The sequence below is a fragment of the Cupressus sempervirens genome, chromosome 8, assembly GCF_028749045.1.
Source record: "Cupressus sempervirens isolate cs-2001-9-10 chromosome 8, ASM2874904v1, whole genome shotgun sequence".
In the NCBI taxonomy this organism is placed as follows: Eukaryota; Viridiplantae; Streptophyta; class Pinopsida; order Cupressales; family Cupressaceae; genus Cupressus; species Cupressus sempervirens.
In genome coordinates this window covers 596,165,875-596,190,629 of record NC_143125.1, presented here as the reverse complement: position 1 = coordinate 596,190,629, position 24,755 = coordinate 596,165,875, and the positions used below count along the sequence as shown (strand labels likewise).

At 33.0% G+C, this 24,755-nt stretch overlaps 1 pseudogene; it reads left to right on the top strand.

Annotated features, from left to right (window-relative positions):
- The first annotated feature begins 6,490 nt into the window (after window positions 1-6,490).
- The window catches only part of LOC149543851 (septin and tuftelin-interacting protein 1 homolog 1-like), a 122,451-nt pseudogene continuing 104,186 nt past the window's right edge, over window positions 6,491-24,755 (top strand).

Below are 24,755 nucleotides of genomic sequence, written 5' to 3'. Positions count from 1 at the left end.
TAGAAATGCCACCTTGTTAGAGGATTTACAAATAGTTGTTAAGCCAACTCTATTTAGAGATTTAGATCATTGCTAAAATGGTTAGAGAGTAACAATGACATGACCTGATTTGGATGGAACTAAATTGCTAATTATAGATCTCAATTCAGGCTTGTATACTTGATCATTCTTGATCGAAAGAATTTTTTCAGCTTCTTAAGGATATTATACTTATCCTTCCAATTCACTTCCTCTTTAATCATTACATTTTCAAAATGTCTTCTATGCACTTCCACATATCCTTTTTACACATTCTGTCATGCCCAAAAATTCAAGGCAAAAACACACCAATTTTTTTTTTTTTTTTTCTAAGATACTAATAATTTAACCCACTAATTTGATAGTTTTAAATTAGTTTAAAGCACATGTACATTGCAAGACACTCAATACTTTTCCCTTAACAGTGTCTTGACAATATCATAAAAGTTTAAGACCAATGGGTATGAATAGATCGTTAAAACTGAGCATTTGTTATTACTTTACTTTTAAAAAAATATACAATTTGTCATTTACCTTATAATAACCCTTGCAAAGTTCAATTAACAATTCATTCTAGGTTAATCTAATTATTTGGTTAACATTTAAAGTTTATACTAACTTTTAAATTAAAACTAATTATTTCTCTAAAGGTAAATACTAACATATTTATTAAATCTAATATAACAACATTTATTAAATTTAGGCTAATATTATCTAATCAATTTAGTTAATTAAATCATAAACAATAATTCTACATTATAAATCCATCTTCTTTATACTTACCCCATAATTAACATAATACCAAACAAAAATCTTAGAAGTCTTAACCAAATAATACAACCAATAACAAAGTTTATTAATTTTCAAATGAATTCTAACACTATTATAAATCTAACATTAATGATCCAAATCATATATACTAAATACCCATTTTACTAAAAATTAATATGATTAACAACATATCCTAACAAAACATCTGAACTAAACTAGAACAAACTATCTCTAAGACTTAATAGCTAAACAAATAAATACGAATTAGTTAATAGAAATTAAATAAATAAATTACTAAAATATGGAACTACTAAAAAAAAATTCAACTCACCTATACTAATTCCTTCTTCCCTAAACATGCAAATCTATTCTCAACCTTCAAACTAATATTAAACTTAAACTTTCTACCACTTACCAAAAATTCCTACCAATAAAAATCATTAACTAAATTATAATCTACAATGATTCTCTTTTCTAACAATAAAACTTAACTATACTAACTAATGAGTTTTATTTATTCCTAGCTCACTAACTTACTAAATCCCATGGCACTAAGACCAAGGTGGGCAACTCGGGCAAGGTATGATTTTTAAAACATTATAACATTCCTTGTTTTTTTGCGCTGGAAAACAACTCCTTTGAAGTTGAGCACTTAGGATGGGATCACCAACCTATTTTCATGATTATCATTAAATGCATGCTTCCTCCCTTAAATACCTACTAATTAGAGCAGCGGGTTTAACATAAAGTCAGAATGGTACCCCACATGTGTTTCAAAGCCCTACAAAGATAAGCGCTTGGGCTAGTGTAAAAAGAGTTTAAATTTATTTATAGTGTTACTTAGATTTTGTTGGTTGGTAAGGTGATGCTTTCTAGGGTAGCGCCTAGTATTGAGGGAATGGGTGAATTAGGTTCTATAATAGTCATGGCCTAGTTTTAGAACATATCTCAATGCATTTTAATTGAAGGAGATGTGACAGAGGTCACATGACACATATAAGCCTTCACTTTCAACTTAGGGTTTAAGCATTAGTTGTTCTTAAAAGTTATAATAAGCTATTATTATTTAATGTACTATACTCTTGGGAATATTCTACTTATTATTTTAATAGTCTATAATCTTGAGTGAATTACCTTTCCTTGCTCCAAACAAATTCCAAAAAGAAAATGTGCATCTACAGCCAACCTTTCTTATAGAATTTTAAGCTAAGTCCAATGAGGAGGTATTTCCTTCTATGCCATCAAGGTGATGAGTCAATGAGTTTTCTATTATCGATGTAGGCTAGGGATTCATCGTTTTAGATCACCCAAATGTTTATATTCCATTACTAATCTTCCAAAGGATAAACGCATTCTCATGAGAGGTTAACTTTCTATTAAGCAAGATATATCTCCATCTAAACATATATATGAACTATTCAGAACTTGATTCTTTTGTTGCACCACAATTCATAATAGTGAATCATAAAATTAAATCATATACATTGAAAGACAATTGACTTCTTACATGAGCCACCATAAATCAAATGTAACGTTAAAACTATTATTCAAAATATAATTATGATTGTTTTCTAAACAAGAAACTCTCTCATATATCACTGAGAAGGTAAATAACTCCTTCCATTCCAATTGAAAACTATGCACATATAGATAGACTCTTACAATACAATGCAATTAGTTATAAGAAACTCCAAATTATTTTCTCTGCCCATGAACCTATACATTACAGTGGTATATACAAATGGAGATTTTCTTTTATAGCTCAATACACAAAACCAAAAAGAGCAGAAACTATACAAATACAACATTTGATGCCATGAAAAACAATATCTCCTTCCAAACAAGACATATCCCTTCTTCTCTACTATGCAATCATTCATTGCAACCATATGAACAATATGGAGAGTTCTCTATTGCAGTTACAAGCACAATGAAAAGTTTTATCTTCATGAAATGTCCATGAGATGATCATACCAAGATTGTTTCCATTACTCCCTTGAGCACAAAATTTGCATATGCACCATAACAAAACCACAAGGACCATGGGTGCTTTCCACCCAACCATAGGCCTCAAAGAGACCAGCCCCATGGTAGGGGAACAAGGCTCAAACTAGGTTACACACACATACATCACAAATTTTTGCATGAAGACACAACACAAAACACAATCAACACCCTTCCATGGCTTGCACAATGATTCACCATTGGAATCATAAAACGTTGGGTGAAGGTGGCCTCTTCAAGGAGGAGAAATTTTAACATCATAAGTATCATATTCCCAATGCATTTTGCCTCTCAAGGCCACCACAACATAAACATTATATTGTCACTACATTGCCTCTCCAGGCCTCCAAAACAACCATCTTCTCCCCATCCACCAAACCTCCTTGTACCTCCCAAACAATAAGATTCATGGCCATGATGGAGCCCATGCTCCATAATAACAACCTCATCATGAGGTAAAAACAAAATTTTCTTTCTCACCTGCAATGTCAAGCCCAACTTATGCCCTTCACCCAAGGCTTCTCTGCCCTCCCAAGGGTGAGTGAAGCCTTCACACCCATAATCACAATCAACACTCACATTCAACAAGAAACAACAACAGAACAATGAAGAACAACAAAAAAAAACCAAGAAAGGATCTCCAAAAGCATAAAACAAATTCACTTCTTCCCAACACAACGACAAGCTCATAACACAAGATTAACAATGCAATTCCTACTCCATTGATGAACTCTACACTTGCAAATTTGCTTAACTATGCCAAAAGAAAGAAATGGAAAAGAAGCAATTTTGAGATACCAACCTTGGTCCAAGCTGTTGGGTGATGCGACGCGCTCCCCTGCCCACAGGTGGTTAATTATGTGGTGTTCCATGTTCATTAACAGTCATGGCTTTTGGTGCAACGGTAACTGGGCCCCACAAATTGGTATCAGAGCCTGGTTTTGGCCTGGTCATGGGTTCAGATCTTCCCGGTGCCTTCCTGACCCGCGTAAGCACCTAGTATGTGTGTCGAGGGGGAGATTGTTGGGTGATGCGACGCGCTCCCCTGCCCACAGGTGGTTAATTATGTGGTGTTCCATGTTCATTAACAGTCATGGATTTTGGTGCAACGGTAAATGGGCCCTACACAAGCTAGGGTAAGGATAGTTGTAGTAGAGCTCCCTTCATCTCCCTCCAAAACCTAACAGTCTGTAAAATTAGAGAGTGAGTAGACACCCCACTAGTTTGGCCAAGACCCTCTAATAAAGCCTTCCTACTGACTATTTTTAGCAAAAACTCTGAACCACCTCTTCTTACAAACTTGTCTCCCCTAACTTTTCTATTTTTGACTTAGTGGGAACATAGATAAGACAACTCTAAATTCGAATTGATGGAAGAATGCATGGGTAAAGGGGCTCCCTAGACTATCTAGGCACTTACATGATCAAAATTAGGTCCCTGACATGATGTACTATCATATGGGTAACTTATTTTCACCTAAAAGACACTTAGGGACCCCCTAATGACCTCTAAAAGCCCTAGCCAAATCCAAATTCGAATTTCCTTTTATTGAGACTCCTCATGGCATTTTTCTATGTGAAGTTAACTTGGGTTCTTCATCAGGGTTACGTCTAGGTTCGGTTTCTTCTTGACAAATTGTGAATGACATGGCATCTCTGTAAGGACAACACAAGTGTCAAGTGACACACACAAAATATCACATTACATTATAAATGACTTGTTTTACAATAATACATGAACTAGGCTACTACACACACATACAATTCAAATAGATGAAATAAAACACATTACAATGAGGTTTGAATCTTTTCCACTGATTCAACCTTGGCTATGTCATGTTTTTCATAGTTTGAGCCTTAATTCCCCTTTAACCCATGGTCAAATTCTTGCACACTAAACTCGAGCGTCAGTAGTCCAAGAAATCATATAAACATATGTAAAATAAATCATTATCTCATACATTTCATCATCTCAATTTAACTTTACCTTTCTTAATCATTTCAAATATAACCTTCAAATATTTAAATATCAAACTTAAATGTTGTTGGGACTGAAAATTGCATGGTCTATTTTCAGTCACATTTAGAAAATTTTGAGAAAATCATACCCTAAAGTGCCTTTTATGCATATGTAGCCAATTGTCAGTTTGAGGCCTAGATGGTGTTTGAGTGGATTAACACCTTTCATTTGACATATGCATGTGATCCACAATGTTATTTTACCATCTCGAATCATTCTGTGAAGTCCCATTTTGAGCTAGTGTCAAAATTTGCAATTCTGCCCAAGTGTCAAATAGCGATTAGAGGCCCAGTTTGCATTTAAATATCTTTTACCCAAGAATGTTTCAAAACCTGCAACTTTGGGGATGTTTAGTGTCCATAATAGAGAACCTATGTTTCATTTTTTAAGTCATTTCAAATCCGTTTGACTAGGTTTTGCACCCCGCAAAGTTGGTCATTTACTGTTTTGTGCATTTAACTAGTTGTTCACAATTCTGGGAAGCCCTGTTCCACCAATCATATCTTTGACCTAGTTGAGCCAAATTAAAAAATTCCTTTTGCATCATGTTCCAGGGGTCAGACACTTCATATGTTCAAATTTTGAGGTCATGACGAAGCCATTTGATCAATTTGCTAACATGATTAAAAACCCAGTTTGCATTGTTTTGTTATGGCTAAGGTATCCAGATTGATTTGCATCCCTATTCGGCACGTTATAACTTTGATCCTGTGATTGGTGAGCTTAAATGGATTATATCATTGTGTTGTCTCCTAAAAATCCTTGAAGTATGCCAGTTCCCAAGTCATGACAAATCCATTTGCATACTTTCTTATGTTCGTACATTTGCCAAAAATTCCTTTTTGACAAGTTTTCCAGTTAAAATCTCCAAGTGCCTATTTTCGAAAATTCGCCAAACGTGCCCTGTGATTCGTCATGAGCCTAAACCATAGAATTATATTCTCCTCATGGCAAAGAACCTATATCCAGGTTTTCAGAAGCCCAAGTGATCAATAGCCCAATTTTATAACGCCAAACTCGAGCTGAGTTTAGGTTTTTTTTAAACACTATTTGCCTGCAGGATAATTGAAGTATCAATGTTCGGCAATTAAAATCTCTTGACTGGGAATTTGTTATTGGCTGAAAATTTGCAGTACGGTAGAGTGTTTAGGTTTGAACACTCATGCCAATTTTCATAGCCCGATTACTTGATTGGATCAGTTTTTACGGCCACCTGGTGGGCCTCCCAACTGAGATTTCAATGTGGAGTTGACTATGTGCAAAGGATTGTTTGTCTTGATCAAGAGTGTGTTTTAAAAAAAAATATTCGAGATACTGGATGATTGGAATGTTTTAAGAAAATATGTGGTAATAAAAGGATGACATTGGTGTTCAAATAAAAAATAATAATACAATGTGGGAGATTTATGGATGTGTGTTTTTTATGGGCAACATTCATCAGCTGAACACCCACAAGCCAAAAGAAAGAAGCGGCTGCCCACTTTCTAAAATGGTTGCATCATTAAGGGTGAATGATTCACGTTTTTGCAACAGGCAATGAAAAGAGGATGATCCATACATAAAGGGAAGCATTAATCCATGTTTTTAAAGCTCACGGTTTCTCCTAGCAAGAGTCTCACGTTTTTAGAAGGGGGAAACTCCATTATAAATGCCCATGAGCTCAAAAATGACCAGCACTATGGGGAGTCTGCAGATTCATGGTAAAAATGACCAAAGAAGGGAGATCCACGTTTTGCAGGTGAAGAACTTCATATGGGACAACAAGTTAACACCCAGGTTTTGAAGTAAACATTCACAATGGACAATGAAATGCTCTACACAGCAGATATGCAAAGCCATAGCACAAGAAGAGCATCTACATGTGTGCTGATCTAATATTCATTACGTTTCATTTGTCCCACATTGGAGCTATGGAGAGTTAAAATAATGTTTAAATACATCTGCAGTCCAATGTTAAGTGTCTTAAAGACACGCCTTTTCCAAAGGCTGCGGCCAAGTGGTGGGCCCCTCTCGGTCAGCATGCAAATGTGCTAACTTTTGATGGAATATACCAAGCAATAAAGGATGACATCATCAATTTGAAGCCCGTCGAAAAAGTGAAAATCCGGATAGTCGCCATGGCGCTAGCCGAAAAATTTAAGAAATTCTGGCTAGCGACATAGCGAATGGAAGGAAAATTCATGCAGGAGCAATAGCCAATCGAATAATGACAAGTTGCAGTGACAGAGTGACTGGATTATGATGTGCCGAGCAACTGGTAGGAGCGCACTAGATTGCGCCATGTGGCAGATCCGACAGTTCGCGTTACCTTGCTAACCGAAGTTTCTCACCAGTTAAGCATGGCGAAGTAGCGAGGAGACGACATGTGGCGGATGATGCAGACCATGTAGGCCAATCACAGAGTGACACGTGGCACTTGGTCAATAGAAGTTTGACCCTGGATTCAGAGGATAAGGGAAAATTTCAAAGGAATTAAAAAATAATTTTTAAAAAATTATTTTCTAGTGGGTGTACACGTTTAGAAAATTTTTTAAATTCAAGAGGTCATTTTTACAAAGTCTGAACATTACAGATTTTAAAATTTTGAATTTTTAAAAATTTTGAGTTGTAGACCTAAGCATTTTATAGCCAGAGGGGACATTTTTCAAATGGCAATTTCAGGCGCTTCCGGTAACCAAAATATGAAGTGTTATATATCGCCAGAATCGGGAGAAGACGAAATTTTCGATTCTGGAGTTAGTTTTTGCACAGGTATCAGTTAGTTTGAGTTACATGAGGTTTTCTATCAGGTACTTGAATTGCAACTATATTTAGACCAAGAAGTTCAGTTTTGTTTTTTGTCAAGGTAATGACCTGAATATCTGTAAAAAGACAGTTGAAATGTAGTTTGGGTTGAAATTTGAGCGGATTCATTCAGTAAAAAACAAAATTTCACCAACATTTCAGTGGGTAAATCAGATATTTTGGTGACTCAGCAAGTTTCATCATTCAAAAATAGACATTTGCAAATCAGTTGCAAAAAATGATGAAACAAAATCAGATCAAGATGGGAGAAGGAAGGAAGAAGTTTTTAGTTGCTAGAAGATTGATTTTCAAGTGGACACTTGTCAAGTAAAGATCAGATCCAAGATTTCTTTCTTGTCTATATCTTTCTTTCTCTGATACTTTGTAAGGGTTCCAGTTTTTTGTAATTGAAGGACCAATTCATGGTTCCAATCTTGAGTTCTCTCAGATCTGTGATACCATTTTTCTCAGTGATTCTTCTTGTTATGAACAACATATTGTATTCCTTTTGAGGCATTCGTATTACATAGTCATTCTATGTGTATCTTTTGAGTTTTCTTATGCAGATGTTGTATTCTTTTCAATGAAATTAATACAAAGAGCCTCATCTTTTAGTTTCATTATGATTCTTATCTCCTGTTGTTGTTATTTGCAATGTTCTGTGTTTAAGAACTAAGAGTTTGAACCCAGTTACATCCCCTTAAGGTTGTATATCAGAATAGATTTGCTGTTGGAACAAAGCTCCGAGTAAATGCTTGTTTGTACTGATAGGATTGCAGGTTACACCAAGAGGATATCACCATAAGTATGAGAGTTTTAATGAATATTGATGTCTGTTTGCAAGACAAGCAGATAGACCATATACCTGAATATATGACTATGTTTTAGGTATCCATCTGTATGTGAAGATTCAGTTAGTGCCCAATGGATAAGGGATTGGTCAGCTTGAAGGATGCATGTTCTTTGCTGTTGCATATCTGATTATGCTGAGAAATCAAATCAAAATGAATATTATTTTCCCATTTTATGTTTTGAAGAACTATAAGTGTAGGTCATGGCTTATTTGTGGTTACTTTCCTTGGTTATGATTAGCTACTATGATTAGGAGATTTACCAGCAAATTGAAGAAGAATATTGACCATATCTGCTATAGAGGGTAGTCTTGTAATGAAGTATCAAGATAAATTAGACAAATCCCTTAGGTATGCCCACCTTGGCTTTGCAGAGCCTAAAGTGAAGTGAGTCCCGATATGACTCTGTTAATTGGCCTAGAACTAAGATTTAGCCTTGCTGAATATAGGACTTAGCTCGTCCTTAGGCATGTTCCTAGTCTTTGTCTCTTGGTATCAGGTTTAGATCTACTTGGTATGTTCTTTGCCAAAAAGAACTCCAACACATATCACATTCGACATTTGAGTTCCATACTTCATTCTTTATAATTAAATTACTTTTTCTAATAATTTCCATGTAAAATGCTCAAAATACTATAACATCAAACTTTACTTATCATAACATGGTCAATTTAATAATTTGAATAGCTTCATAGTCTATTTTTATCATTGCAACAAGATGGTGAATCCACAACTATTGAATCCCTAGGTATGCGGGTTAGGTCTCAATGCATAACAAAATTTATCTTTTAACTCTAATTTCCACTTTAAACATTACATTCTTACATTACAAGCATTTCTAATATTCAATTTTTATTAAAGCAATTTCAACCTGAATAAAATCATTAAATGCATCAATTAGGTCATAATATGCAGAAGTAATTACAAATCATCAAAATGCAGATATTAAAATGACATAACCCTACAGTCTCAAAAGTGTATCAATACATAGGATTAAAATCACCGTAATGCAATTATCTCATTGGTACTATGACAGATTGAGTGAGGCCTCACATCCTCCCCCCCAGGCATGAACCTCCTCCTGGAGTTCATCGACTAGGTGTCAGTGTTGTGTTATTGCCTAGGTTGTATTTATTAGAGCTGACCCGCTTGAGTATTCTATTGTTGGTGCCAAGTAATCCAATCTTTACTTTTATTAAGGACTAACTATTAAATTTCTTATGTCCTTGCTTAGGTTCTTCAACATAACATGCATCTATGGTCTTAACCAATTTAACATACATTATATACCTATGGTAAAAGAGGTTGGTCCATATTCCATAATTATGACATATAAAAGGTGGTGTCTTAGAAATCTTGTGTAGCAGCTTTAGAATGGATAATTAGAAAGTTTACAGGTACATTAATTCTCTAGATGGTTTGTCAAGGATCCTCCTTGGTATGGCTATTTCAATACAATGTTCTTACCAACACAATTCACAAGAAATTGCCTCAAAAGTATGTTTAAAAAAAAAAAACAAAAAAAAAAGTGCAATTTTACAGAAAACAAACATAGATGTGGCCACATTGGTAAATCCCAATTAAAACAAGACATGTCCCTGAGGCACAATGGGACAAAGATCAAGAAATCTAGAAAAATGATAAATGTCAAATTGTTGGTAAGAAAATAAAAATTATATAAATGCAAAATTTGAACAAGGGACTAACAAAATTTTACATTAAATAATAATTTCACACGCATGATGTGGCCGTACCAAGGTTCCCTGATCGAGAAGAGGAGAAATTGTTGTTTTATGGAACTAATGGATTAGTAAGAAGTCTCATATCCCCTATACTCTCTGAGTGCTTCATCCATAGGTCGTGGTTAAAATGGGTGCACTAATACATCTTACACCAAGTTGTCATTTATTGCATATGTTGAAATGTAATGGGTTAGGCTCCTAGTGTTGAAACTAGACTCTGTTAATAGTTGATCTCAGAAGGGAATGTATGCTTATGAGACCTTGTCATAGAAATATCCTGTATCAATGATTCAATTTAACATCTTATCCTTGAGGGTAAGCATGGTATCTATAAAGTATCATATAAATTCCTTTTGAAACCTAGATTCCCAATTGAATTGTGTCCAAATGGATGTGCTTGAATATGTAATCATCCATATTATTCAACATGTACATTGAAATCACAAATCCTAGATGAATAATATCTATTTAAAATTAAGAGTTCTATACGATGGTGTGATAAATAGCAATCATACTAAGGAATCCAACTATCAATTACATCCTATATCTAATATAGGAATATCATACCTTGACATTTACAAATTTGACTATACCACACAATGGTGTCTCGAATGGATTATTCTTCAATATCATAGACCCCTATACAAAGATAATAATTCCTCTACTCTATTATATATATCAGGTACTCCATGACCACCTTAATATCAATCATTTTGAGGTCAATTTTCACTTCTATCTACATTGTAACAAATATTAATATTACACTTGCATTCACATCCAATATATCATTCTACAATTCAATTCAACATGTTTTGATATTGTTATATGCCCTTCAACTATTATCATTTTCCACACTAATTTTAGATGCTATATTTTTTTTACGACACCCTGACCCTACAACATTATTATTATTAATGATAATCAATTATAATTGTCACAGATAATTAATCCATAAATAGTTATTGTTGTTTAGTTATAGTAATAATACTAATTGGGTCATGAAATATATATTCTATAATGGATATTATACCTTGTACTCATATATTTGTAATACCCTAAAATGGGTCTTGGAATCTAATTTGCTCCTCATCTTTCAATTGATCAACAAATTTTGAATTGACTCTACTTGATTTTAGGTACCAATTATAGAAAAATCATTGATCTACAATAGTCACTAAAATAATTTAAAATAAATAAATAAATTATTTTATTTTATTTTTAAAATGATAAATTCATGAATATCAACATCTTGGTTATTAAACTCACTAAATCAATTAAAAATTTCTAGTACTTTGATTAAATTAATTTTACATTTTCTAAAATTACATGGAAAATGAATTTATTAATTATTTGAATTAAATGTCTACAAATATTTATCATTTGAATTTAAATATACAATTTTAACAAAATCTCCAAAATCTCTTTTTGAGTTAAGAAAAATGGAAACATTGAGTGAATTTGAAAAGAACAAGGAAACATATCATTTAACTCTCTCTCTCAAATCGAAACTTCTATTTCCAAATGAACACTCATTCAATCTCCACCATTCATCTAATTGATATACACCATTTATTTATTTTGGGTTTCTCTATAAATTGGGAATTTATGTCTCCCATTTGAGAGGATGAAATTTGTGAGTAAAGAAACTTGTTTAATTTGAGTACTCCACATTTGTGCATTCAAAAGCTTTGTTGCATTTTCATTTAATACTTTCATTTTAGTTGTTAAATTGCATACATGTTCTAGCTTATATGTTTTCTCATTAAACTCTTAGATTAAATTTGTATTTCATTTCATTTAGATTCATTTACTTGCATAGAAAATCTTAGATAAATCTTGCATTTATTTTCTTTACAAATCCTTCATTCTAGTTCAATCTATGGTCACTAAAGTCTCTTACATGCAGTGGCATTATGAAATGTGTATTTTGACACATACTATTAGTATTTGTTTATCAATCAAATCAATAAAGAAATACAAGTTTAGCTAATGTTAATTAGAAGCAAAAATGTATAGGTTATTCCTATTTTCTTTAATTAATCATTAAAATTAATTAATAAATCAATAAAAATAAAGATTATGGAGTAAAATCTATAAAATAAATGTGATCTTTCAAATGGAAATTCAATATTTGTTTATTGCTTTATTTATTTTTTATTATATTGGTAGTGCATTAGAAAAGATCCTTCATCTAGAAATGCTAGATGTAATTTATTTTTAAATTAAAAATAAATAAATAAATAATTACTATTAATATCTTAATAAATATGATATATTTATCAATAATTATAAAAAAATTGAATGAACTTTGTTCTGTAATTAAGATATATATATATATATTAAAGCTTTGATACAATTAAGAGGTAAAAATAATATCTATGTCTAATCCTAAAGTTGAGAATACCACTAATGAAAGATCATTGTTCACCTTTGTGATAAAAATGCTAGCTCATTGATGCTATCTATTTAAATATTTAGATTACTATGTAAGTTCTTATTTACATTAGTTTTATGACAATAGACTGATTAGAGCATCACCTCTTCGCAATAAATTACATATATTTTAACTGCATTATTATATCTTTGTGTCGTCATTACAAACTCTTTTTTTAAAAAAAAGAATTAATCATTACATTTATGTTATTTTGAAGGTAACATTTGAATTGTACATTCGTTCATGGACCCATCAATGCCCAGTGTCTCATAACTTGCCTCTAATACCAGAATGTCATGCCCAAAAATTCAAGGCAAAAACACACCAAATTAATTTTTTTATTTTTTTATTTTTTAAATTTTTTTCTTAAGATACTAATAATTTCACCCACTAAGTTGATAGTTTTAAATTAGTTTAAAACACATGTACATTGCATGACATTCAATACTTTTCCCTTAACAGTGTCCTGACAATATCATAAAAGTTTATGACCAATGGGTATGAATAGATCGTTAAAACTGAGCATTTTTTATTACTTTACTTTTAAACAAATATACAATTTTTCATTTACCTTACAATAACCCTTGCATAGTTAAACTAACAATTCATTCTAGGTTAATCTAATTATTTGCTTAACATTTAAAGTTTATACTAACTTTAAAATTAAAACTAATTATTTCTCTAAAGGCAAATAGTAACATATTTATTAAATCTAATATAACAACATTTATTAAATTCAGACTAATATTATCTAATCAATTTAGTTAATTAAATCATAAACAATAATTCTACATTATCAATTCATCCTCTTTATAATTACCCCATAATTAACATAATACCAAACAATAATCTTAGAAGTCTTAACCAAATAATACAACCAATAACAAAGTTAATTAATTTTCAAATGAATTCTAACACTATTATAAATCTAACATTAATGATCCAAATCACATATACTAAATACCCATTTTACTAAAAATTAATATGATTAACAACATATCCTAACAAAACATTTGAACTAAACTAGAACTAACTATCTCTAAGACTTAATAGCTAAACAAATAAATACAAATTAATTAGTAGAAATTAAATAAATAAATTACTAAAATATGGAACTACTAAAAAAAAATTCAACTCACCTATACTAATTCCTTCTTCCCTAAACATGCAAATCTATTCTCAACCTTCAAACTAATATTAAGCTTAAACTTTCTACCACTTACCAAAATTTCCTACCAATAAAAATCATTAACTAAATTATAATCTACAATGATTCTCTTTTCTAACAATAAAACTTAACTATGCTAACTAATGAGTTGTATTTATTCCTAGCTCACTAACTTACTACATCCCATGGCACTAAGACCAAGGTGGGTGACTTGGGCAAGTTATGATTTTTAAAACATTATAACATCCCCTATTTTTTTGCACTGGAAAACAACTCCTTTGAAGTTGAGCACTTAGGATGGGATCACCAACCTATTTTCATGATTACCATTAAATGCATGCTTCCTCCCTTAAATACCTACTACTTAGAGCAGCGGGTCTGACATAAAGTTAGAATGGTTCCCCACATGCATTTCAAAGCCATACAAAGATAGGCGCTTGGGCTAGTGTAAAAAGAGTTTAAATTTATTTATAGTGTTACTTAGATTTTGTTGGTTGGTATGGTGATGCTTTCTAGGGTAGCGCCTAGTATTGAGGGAATGGGTGACTTAGGTTCTATAATAGTCTTGGCCTAGTTTTAGAACATATCTCAATGCATTTTAATTGAAGGAGATGTAACAGAGGTCACATGACACATATGAGCCTTCACTTTCAACTTAGGGTTTAAGCATTAGTTGTTCTTAAAAGTTATAATAAGCTATTATTATTTAATGTACTATACTCTTGGGAATACTCTCCTTATTGTTTTAATAGTCTGTAATCTTGAGTGAATTACTTTTCCTTGCTCCATACAAATTCCAAAAAGAAAATGTGCATTTACAGCCAACCTTTCTTATAGAATTTTAAGCTAAGTCCAATGAGGAGGTATTTCCTTCTATGCCATCAAGGTGATGAATCAATGAGTTTTCTATTATCGATGTAGTCTAGGGATTCATCATTTTAGATCACCCAAATGTTTATATTCCATTACTAATCTTCCAAAGGATAAACACATTCTCATGAGAGGTTAACTTTCTATTAAGCAAGATATATCTCCATCTAAACATATATATGAACTATTCAAAACTTGATTCTTTCGTTGCACCACAATTCATAATAGTGAATCATAAAATTAAATCATATACATTGAAAGACAATTGACTTCTTACATGAGCCACCATAAATCGAATGTAACGTTAAAACTATTATTCAAAATATAATTATGACTATTTTCTAAACAAGAAACTCTCTCATATATCACTGAGAAGGTAAACAACCCCTTCCATTCCAATTGAAAACTATGCACATATAGATAGACTCTTACAACACAATGCAATTAGTTATGAAAAACTCCAAAATTATTTTCTCTGCCCATGAACCCATACATCACAGTGGTATATACCAATGGAGGTTTTCTTTTGTAGCTCAATACACAAAACCAAAAAGAGCAGGAACTATACAAATACAACATTTGATGCCATGAAAAACAATATCTCCTTCCAAACAAGACATATCCCTTCTTCTCTACTATGAAATCATTCATTGCAACCATATGAACAATATGGAGAGTTCTCTATTGCAGTTACAAGCAAAATGACAAGTTTTATCTTCATGAAATTTCCATGAGATGATCATACCAAGCTTGTTTCCATTGCTCCCTTGAGCACAAAATCTGCATATGCACCATACCAAAACCACAAGGACCATGGGTGCTTTCCACCCAACCATAGGCATGAAAGAGACTGATGTAGGAGCATCATGCATCAGTCTCTTTGCATGTTGGTTTTCTTGTTCCTATTGAGGTGGAAGCTTGTGGTGAAGATGAAGATGGTTCTATATCTCTCTTTTGACATCAAAGTGTGGGACACACTTTTCTATCTACCAAGGGAGTCTGATGCAGGAGCATCTTGCATGGGAAAATTAAATTATTAGAAAAAAAAAAAAGAGAGAGAAAAAAAAAAAATTTAAAAAAAAAAAATTATGGAGGAGAGAGAAAGTGACGAAAATGGAAGGAAAATAATAAAAAATAGAAAAAAAAGGAGAAAAGAGGAATTTCTATTTTCAAGGTGCATGGGTGGCATAAATAGAAAATAATAAAAATAGTTGTCATTCCATTAATCGAGGTGTGTAGGTGGCATCTTAGAAGTTTGTGAAAAGTTCCTTAAATCATGCATTTAATATTTGTTGGGTGCTTAGTTGTATTTGGGTGGGAATTTAATATTTATTTAAAGGTAGTTGTATTTACCTTTTATCCCACATTGCTTGTGTTTGTAATGTCTTGGGTTAGAAGTGCCTATTTAAGCAAGGCTCATAATCGTTTGTAATCAAGTTCAAGAAATGGAAGCTCTTCTAATGGAAGTTGGAGAAATAGAAGCTCTTCAAGACAAGCTCTTCAAGTAGAAGCTCTTCGGATGTAATTTCTTGTAGAAGCTCTTAGCGAGAAATCTCTCTTATATTGTAAGAATTTGGAGTTTTTTCCATTTGGAGAATATTCTAATGAATTTCAAGTATTAATGGAAGTTTTATGAAGCATTTTGTCATCTCTCTTGTCTCCATATTATTGCATTTTTGTTTGTGAGTTGGTACGGGTGGTGTGGCCCGTCATCAGTGGTATCAGAGCAGGAGTTCCTGAGCGTGCGGACAGATCGCCGAACGTGAGGCAGTTTGCACCAGGACCTTGGGTTGGTTGAAGTTTGTCAAGAAGTTCTTGATTGTGTAGACATATCGCCGACTATGAGGCAGTTTGCACAAGGTTATTGTTTTGGACAAGATTTTTCTTCTGAAGACTTGATTATGGAGAAGAGAAAGAAGAAGATGACTTTTGTGATTAGATGGATTCTGAGGATTCCTCGACTTGAGAAATTTAGAGCAAGAAATCAGCAATCATTGCTAGTTGATTTGCAGAAGAAAGTGAATGAATTAGAAGCTGAGTTGCAGAAACAAAGAGCATGTCACCAGAAAAGAGATGTTGATAATTCCTTGGATGTGGAAAAGAAAGATGATCCAGTGGAAGAGCAAGCAGATGAAGAGGAAATTATTTGCGAACCTAAAGTTGAAGAAGATGAAAGAGAAGAGGAAGAGCATAAAGATGACAAGATTTATGAACCTGAAATAGATCAAGATGATGTGAAGATTGCAGCAATGGAGGAAGAATATAGTGCCTTCGTTGGAGATCAAGCAAGTGGAGTAGTTACGTGCATTGTTGATGACATAAAAGAGGCAAGAAAAGATGAAGATGTCAAACAAGTAAATTCTTATGAATCATGGGATGTTGTCTTTGATATGAGTTTAAAAGATATTGATGATTTTTTGCATGAGGATCTTGTTAGTCATGTGTGGTATGCAAAGGAAGATTGGTATGGTGTTGCTGGATTTATTACAGGTGTGAATAATTCAACAAGATTGAATGAGGATGAGATTTATGCTTGGATAGAGTTTATTGCAAAGGAGAAATTTCAGCATCGGATACTTGTTCTAGCTATGTGTTGGAGGAAGAGGAAAATAAATTATGTCAACAATGGCTACTTCATTTTGTGACTCCATATTCACAAAAATTTTTCCTACCATGGGAGTCGGATGCAGGAGCATCATGCATCCGCAAAAAAAAAAATGTGGAAGATTTGCATGTTGGTTTTCTTGTCCCTATTGAGGTGGAAGCTTGTGGTGAAGATGAAGATGGTTCTATATCTCTCTTTTGACATCAAAGTGTGGGACACACTTTTCTATCTACCAAGGGAGTCTGATGCAGGAGCATCTTGCATGGGAAAATTAAATTATTAGAAAAAAAAAAAAAAAAAAGAGAAAAAAAAAAAATTAAAAACAAAAAAAAATTATGGAGGAGAGAGAAAGTGACGAAAATGGAAGGAAAATAATAAAAAATAGAAAAAAAAAGGAGAAAAGAGGAATTTCTATTTTCAAGGTGCATGGGTGGCATAAATAGAAAATAATAAAAATAGTTGTCATTCCATTAATCGAGGTGTGTAGGTGGCATCTTAGAAGTTTGTGGAAAGTTCCTTAAATCATGAATTTAATATTTGTTGGGTGCTTAGTTGTATTTGGGTGGGAATTTAATATTTATTTAAAGGTAGTTGTATTTACCTTTTATCCCACATTGCTTGTGTTTGTAATGTCTTGGGTTAGAAGTGCCTATTTAAGCAAGGCTCATAATCGTTTGTAATCAAGTTCAAGAAATGGAAGCTCTTCTAATGGAATTTGGAGAAATAGAAGCTCTTCAAGACAAGCTCTTCAAGTAGAAGCTCTTCAGATGTAATTTCTTGTAGAAGCTCTTAGCGAGCAATCTCTCTTATATTGTAAGAATTTGGAGTTTTTTCCATTTGGAGAATATTCTAATGAATTTCAAGTATTAATGGAAGTTTTATGAAGCATTTTTTCATCTCTCTTGTCTCCATATTATTGCATTTTTGGTTGTGAGTTGGTACGGGTGGTGTGGCCCGTCATCAGAGACCACCCCTGAGCTAGGGGAACAAGGCTCAAACTAGGTTACACACACATACATCACAAATTTTTGCATTAAGACACAACACAAAACACAATCAACACCCTTCCATGGCTTGTACAATGATTCACCATTGGAATCATAAAACATTGAGTGAAGGTGGGCTCTTCAAGGAGGAGAAATTTTAACATCATAAGTATCATATTCCCAATGCATTTTGCCTCTCAAGGCCACCACAACATAAACAACATATTGTCACTACATTGCCTCTCAAGGCCTCCAAAACAACCATCTTCTCCCCATCCACCAAACCTCCCTGTACCTCCCAAACAACAAGATTCATGGCCATGATGGAGCCCATGCTCCATAATAACAGCCTCATCATGAGGTAAAAACAAAATTTTCTTTCTCACCTGCAATGTCAAGCCCAACCTATGCTCTTCACACAAGGCTTCTCGACCCTCCCAAGGGTGAGTGAATCCTTCACACCCATAATCACAATCAACACTCACATTCAACAAGAAACAACAACAAAACAATGAAGAACAACAAAACAAAACCAAGAAAGGATCTCCAAAAGCATAAAACACATTAACTTCTTCCCAACACAACGAAAAGCTCATAACACAAGATTGACAATGCAATGCCTACTCCATTGATGAACTCCACACTTGAAAATTTGCTTAACTATGCCAAAAGAAATAAATGGAAAAGAGGCAAGTTTGAGATACCAACCTTGGTCCAAAGTAGGGTAAGGATGGTTGTAGTAGAGCTCCCTTCATCTCCCTCCAAAACCTAATAGTTTCTAAAATTAGAGAGTGGGTAGACACCCCACTAGTTTGGTCAAGACCCTCTAATAAAGCCTTCTTACTAACTATTTTTAGCAAAAACACTAAACCACCTCTTCTTACAAACTTGTCTCCCCTAACTTTTCTATTTTTGACTTAGTGGGAACATAGATAAGACAACTCTAAATTCGAATTGATGGAAGAATGCATGGGTAAAGGGGCTCCCTAGACTATCTAGGCACTCACATGATCAAAATTAGGTCCCTGACATGATGTACTATCATATGGGTAACTTATTTTCACCTAAAAGACACTTAGGGACCACCTAATGACCCCTAAAAACCCTAGCCAAATCCAAATTCGAATTTCCTTTGATTGAGACTCCTCATGGAATTTTTCTATGTGAAGTTAACTTGGGTTCTTCATCAGGGTTACGTCTAGGTTTGGTTTCTTCTTGAAAAATTGTGAATGACATGACATCTCTGTAAGGACAACACAAGTGTCAAGTGACACACACAAAATATCACATTACATTATAAATGACTTGTTTTACAATAATACATGAACTAGGCTACTACACACACATACAATTCACATATACAAAATAAAACACATTACAATGAGGTTTGAATCTTTTCCACTGATTCGACCTTGCTATGTCATGTTTGTAGTAGTTTGAACCTTAATTCCCCGTTAACCCATGGTCAAATTCCTGCACACTAAACTCGAGCGTCAGTAGTCCAAGAAATCATATAAACATATGTAAAATAAATCATTATCTCATACATTTCATCATCTCAAATTAACTTTCCCTTTCTTAATCATTTCAAATATAACCTTAAAATATTTAAATATCAAACTTACATATCACGTTCGACATTTGAGTTCCATACTTCATTCTTTATAATTAAATTACTTTTTCTAATGAATTCCATGTAAAATGCTCAAAATACTATAACATCAAACTTTACTTATCATAACATGGTCAATTTAATAATTTTAATAGCTTCATAGTCTATTTTTATCATTGCAACAAGATGTTGAATCCACAACTATTGAATCCCTAGGTATGCAGGTTAGGTCTCAATGCATAACAAAATTTATCTTTTAACTCTAATTTCCACTTTAAACATCACATTCTTACATTACAAGCATTTCTAACATTCAATTTTTATTAAAGCAATTTCGACTTGAATAAAATCATTAAATGCATCAGTTAGGTCATAATATGCAGAAGTAATTACGAATCATGAAAATGTAGATATTAAAATGGCATAAACCTACACTCTCAAAAGTGTATCAATAAATAGGATTAAAATCACTGTAATTCAATTATCTCATTGGTACTATGACAGATCGAGTGAGGCCTCACACTTTCTAACCCTCAATTTGATCTTTTATTTATATCTTTCATGTTGTCAAGTTGGCTCAAATACAACTTAGAATAATTAATATTCATCTTCTTTGTTGGCTATAAACAGCAAATAAATCAATTGAACTCAATATGCTAAAACAAGAAAATCCTTTGTTAGTGAACCCTACTCAGTAGATACTAACTTAGAAATGATTTTCCCATGTTAACCAAGTGAACTTGTTTAACACTACATACTTGGTAAGTTCCTTTGGTAACTAAGTGAGCTTGATTAGCACTGGTTCTATCCAACATTTTCTTCATTAATTAGGTGAGGTTAGTTAGCACTAGTTCCATTCAACATTTCCTTCATTAAACAAGTGAGCTTGGTTAACACTCATCTTCCCTAAACTTTCCTTTGGCACCTGAGTGAACTTTAGTAGACAAACTTTGGATTTGTTAGTATACACAAAAAATTGTTTTTGATGTCTAAGTGAGCTCAGCATACTCTAATTGGTAATGATATGAAATATTGTATAACATTAAAGACAATACACAATTAATCAATTGTTCCAACAATAATTTGGCTAGATTCTCCTACCTTTTTCTTTCCAAGTAGTTTATCAATCTAGGTCACCTAAGACGCTAATTGATGTATCTTATTCCCTATATCCTCATATACTTTGAGCATCTCTTTGAAGTTAGCATTAAGCTCAAGGAATTTGTTTTTGTCATTTGTTGAAACAAAAACTACAAAGTTTATCATTTCCTTGGTCATTTTGGATACTTTCTTACTATCCACTTCCTATGCTCTATAGACCATGAGGCTACCTGTATGCTCAACATCTAAAACTTCTTATATCTTGGTCTTATCTCTTTCTTCAATGGACCATATCATGAATGTTTGGTATTCATCACTATATTTCAATCCTTTATGTGCCTACAAGACCTCTTCCTTAGTTTTAAATTGAGTGTCCTTTACTTTCCTCATAGCATCAAAAAATCATTGCATTGGCTATGTCCCATTTAGCCAAAATTAAAATTTCTAAATCCTTCAACAATTGTCTTCCCCTTTAGAGGTTATTCGTGTAAACTCTTCCATAAAATTAGGTTTAGCTTCCTCTTCAACTTCAGATTCCTTTTTATTAGGTTGCTCCACTTTGATTAGCTTACACTCATTCTCAAAATCATCAATGTTTCTCTTCCATAAAAATTAAGAAAAAACTCTAGTTTTTATAAAGCTCTCATCATAAATAAATTTTTTGGTAGCCTATCCTATCATATGATCTATTTCCTTCCATAATCTCCCACAATCACATCCAATGTTGGCATAGGAGGTTCCTCAAGAACAGCTCCCTCAATATCTACAATTGTGACCACAACATCCCTTTCCCCTCCAATTTGTCTCAACTATTCTCTTAAAAGATGCTTAATCATCTATCTTGAGAAGGGTCTAGGTGGATGAGTACTCTTCAATATTAGAAGATGATGCTAGCTCCAACTTTATTTTCTTGGGAGCATGTGTATCAGGTGGGCTCTCAAACCTTGGTCTTTTATATGTAGGAACATACTGTACACTCCTGGCTATTATATAATTGACTCTTTCCTATAATATATACTACCCTAGGTTCAAAATCATTTTTCTTTCCAACCTCCTTTCCACCTCAATGGCCTTTTCTGAGTATGCTTATGTTAGAATTTATTTATTTTCATTAATTGTTTGCATAATTCAAGAAAAATTATCTATCAACATATCTACTTTCATACCCCAATATTTTCTATCTGCTAGGGGATCATAATCTGGCCCAAAAACATTTAAAAAGTCTAGGACTTTATTGTAAACTTTCCATTTCTCATTTCTAAGCTCATATTCTTGTAAAGAGAACTTATTTCTAATGATGTCCCTAGGAAAGTATACCATTTTTTTATGAGCTTTAGCATTTTTTTCTTTCTCTTAAGAGGTCACAAAATCCCTCTGAGTCTATAAAAGGTCATGGGACTAAGCCGTTTGATATCTATCATAAAAATTCCTCAAATTCCTCCATCCCTACTTAAGAAAAACAAAGTTATGAATAATAGTAAGCTATGGAATGAATGTACCTTTAGATTTTCCCAATAGTTCTCTCTCCTCAACTAGTCCAATTAGCAACAATTGTTCAAAAACCCCTACTTTTAAGGGCACTTGGTAAGGTAGCACATGTGGTTTTCCCAGAAAACCATAAACACTAAAAATAGTAGACACTGCTTATGGGATGATATCTCCCCAATTATGGCTCACCATTAGCCCTTTTTAATGGTCTTTAGGTCTAATCAATTTAAATATAGGTTGTGGTATTCTAGGGTTATCTCCTACCAACAAAATTCTAAGCCTAGAACCAAAATATCTATCAAACCTGCCAAAACTGGCATTAGTCACCTCCCATGTCATATATGCACTCCATAGTTGAACAAGGAGATTTTCTCCATCTCTTTCTAATTCCAATTTCATCTCCTTAGAGAAAAATGTGACTCCCTTGTATAAGTATATATACATCAGCATGGAGTACCAACAAAAATGCTTATTAACCTTAGCCTTGCAATTCCTATTAGGCCATTATGAATTTCTTCTGCCAAATAAGTAGCAAAATAAAAAATTGAACTCATTCCATATTGAAAACTTTGTGCAATAATAAAAACTATAGAAGTTGGGATGTGTTCTTGCTCATCCATGCCAAAGAACTTACAGAGAGAAAAATACAAGGCCTATGCTTTAGGGTTTAAATATTTTTTGAACAGAGACTTAGGAGTGTTTTGTGTAACCAAAAGCAACGATCCATTTTTTATAAAATTCTCTTGCAATGGTGGTCCCCTTAGATATATTCTTTGTGCATCATACCTAGCTTGAAGGTCTTCCATGTCTATTTTGTAATGGACTGCATGGTTAGGGTTTAGCTTAAAAACTTCTCTAATCAATTCTGGTGAAACTCTAAAAGGGTTATTACTAGCATGGTTTTTCACAATTCAGGTGATTGGGTCATATTTCTTCACCATTATTGCTAGTAGATGATCATAAAATAAAACTCCTAGAATAATCAATTTACCTATATCAAATTCCCATATATTTTTTAATGGAGTATCTAATTTTCTTTCTGCAAACCTATTTCAAAAAATCCTTAATCCTCTAATAGACACTTTTGCATTCCTTAACTAGATTTCTTTATCATAGAAACCTTCACTAACAAATAACCAAGGGATTTTTGGAATAAGCTTTTTTCCCCTAGGTAATTCATTAATAGATTGTTGCATTTATTCGAGGAAGTCATCATGGAGACAAGTTTTAAAATTTTACCCTAATGCAAATACAACTTCTCAATTTTCTAGAAGTTGAGATGACTTACTAATTTTTCTTGCCTTTTCTTTTTTGGAAATCACTCAGCAATATGTCCAAACCCTTCAAAAATCTCACCTATAGTCTAGAAATCTTTGTGCTATGAGAATTTTGAAATCTTGTTGATCAATCATGGAGAATTGGAAATTTTGTTACAATATTAAACTCACACAAAACAACATTGATCAAAGTTAATGCTTCAATAGTCACATTTTTTGTCACGTCGTGATGTTTGAAATTCTACCATTGATCTTTAAGAATCAAATGGATTAGTTTGAAATGAAAAAGAATGCATTAAACTTTTTTGGAAATTGCCACGTGTCAACAAGATGCTTCCCTTCTTTAGCTAAAGTTCTTGCACTTTCATGTTGTGGGAAAGCACTGATCATCAATCTTCGAGTAAGAGCACAAAGTTGGGTCACAATTTCATGGTAGTCTGCAAATTGTGATTGTGCTCTTCTAGAAATGGGTAAGTATTTTTTTTAAATGGGTACTCATTTTTGGTTTAGGCACCCAATCCAAAATTTTAAAAACAGGCACCCAATTTTTTAAAAATTGGGTACCCCTTTTTCATTTTCAAAAAATAGGTACCAATTTTCGGAAACATAAAACATTTATATTTTTTAGAAATGGGTACCCATTTCTAAAAATTGCAAAAAAAATTGTGTGTGTGGGGGGGGGGGGGGGGGGGGGGAGAGGAATTTTATGTGCCAATTTGAAATTTTCAAAATAGGTAACCATTTTTTGAATTTAAATAATGGGTGCCTATTTCCTAGAACATTGGGCATGATTTTTTCCTCCTACCTTGGATTTTGGTTTGGGATAGGCTTGGTGAGAACAAGTGTATGCCTTGACCTCTGAAGATTTGGCTAAGGCATTAAACTAACAAATTCATGCCTTGCCATAATTTTTAGAGGGTCTTCCTGATCAAATTTTTTTTATGAAACAAAAACCCATTAGAGCTCTCACTGTCCTGGTTTCAAAAATATAAATTTTACAGTGCTAAGATTTTATTTACTATTTT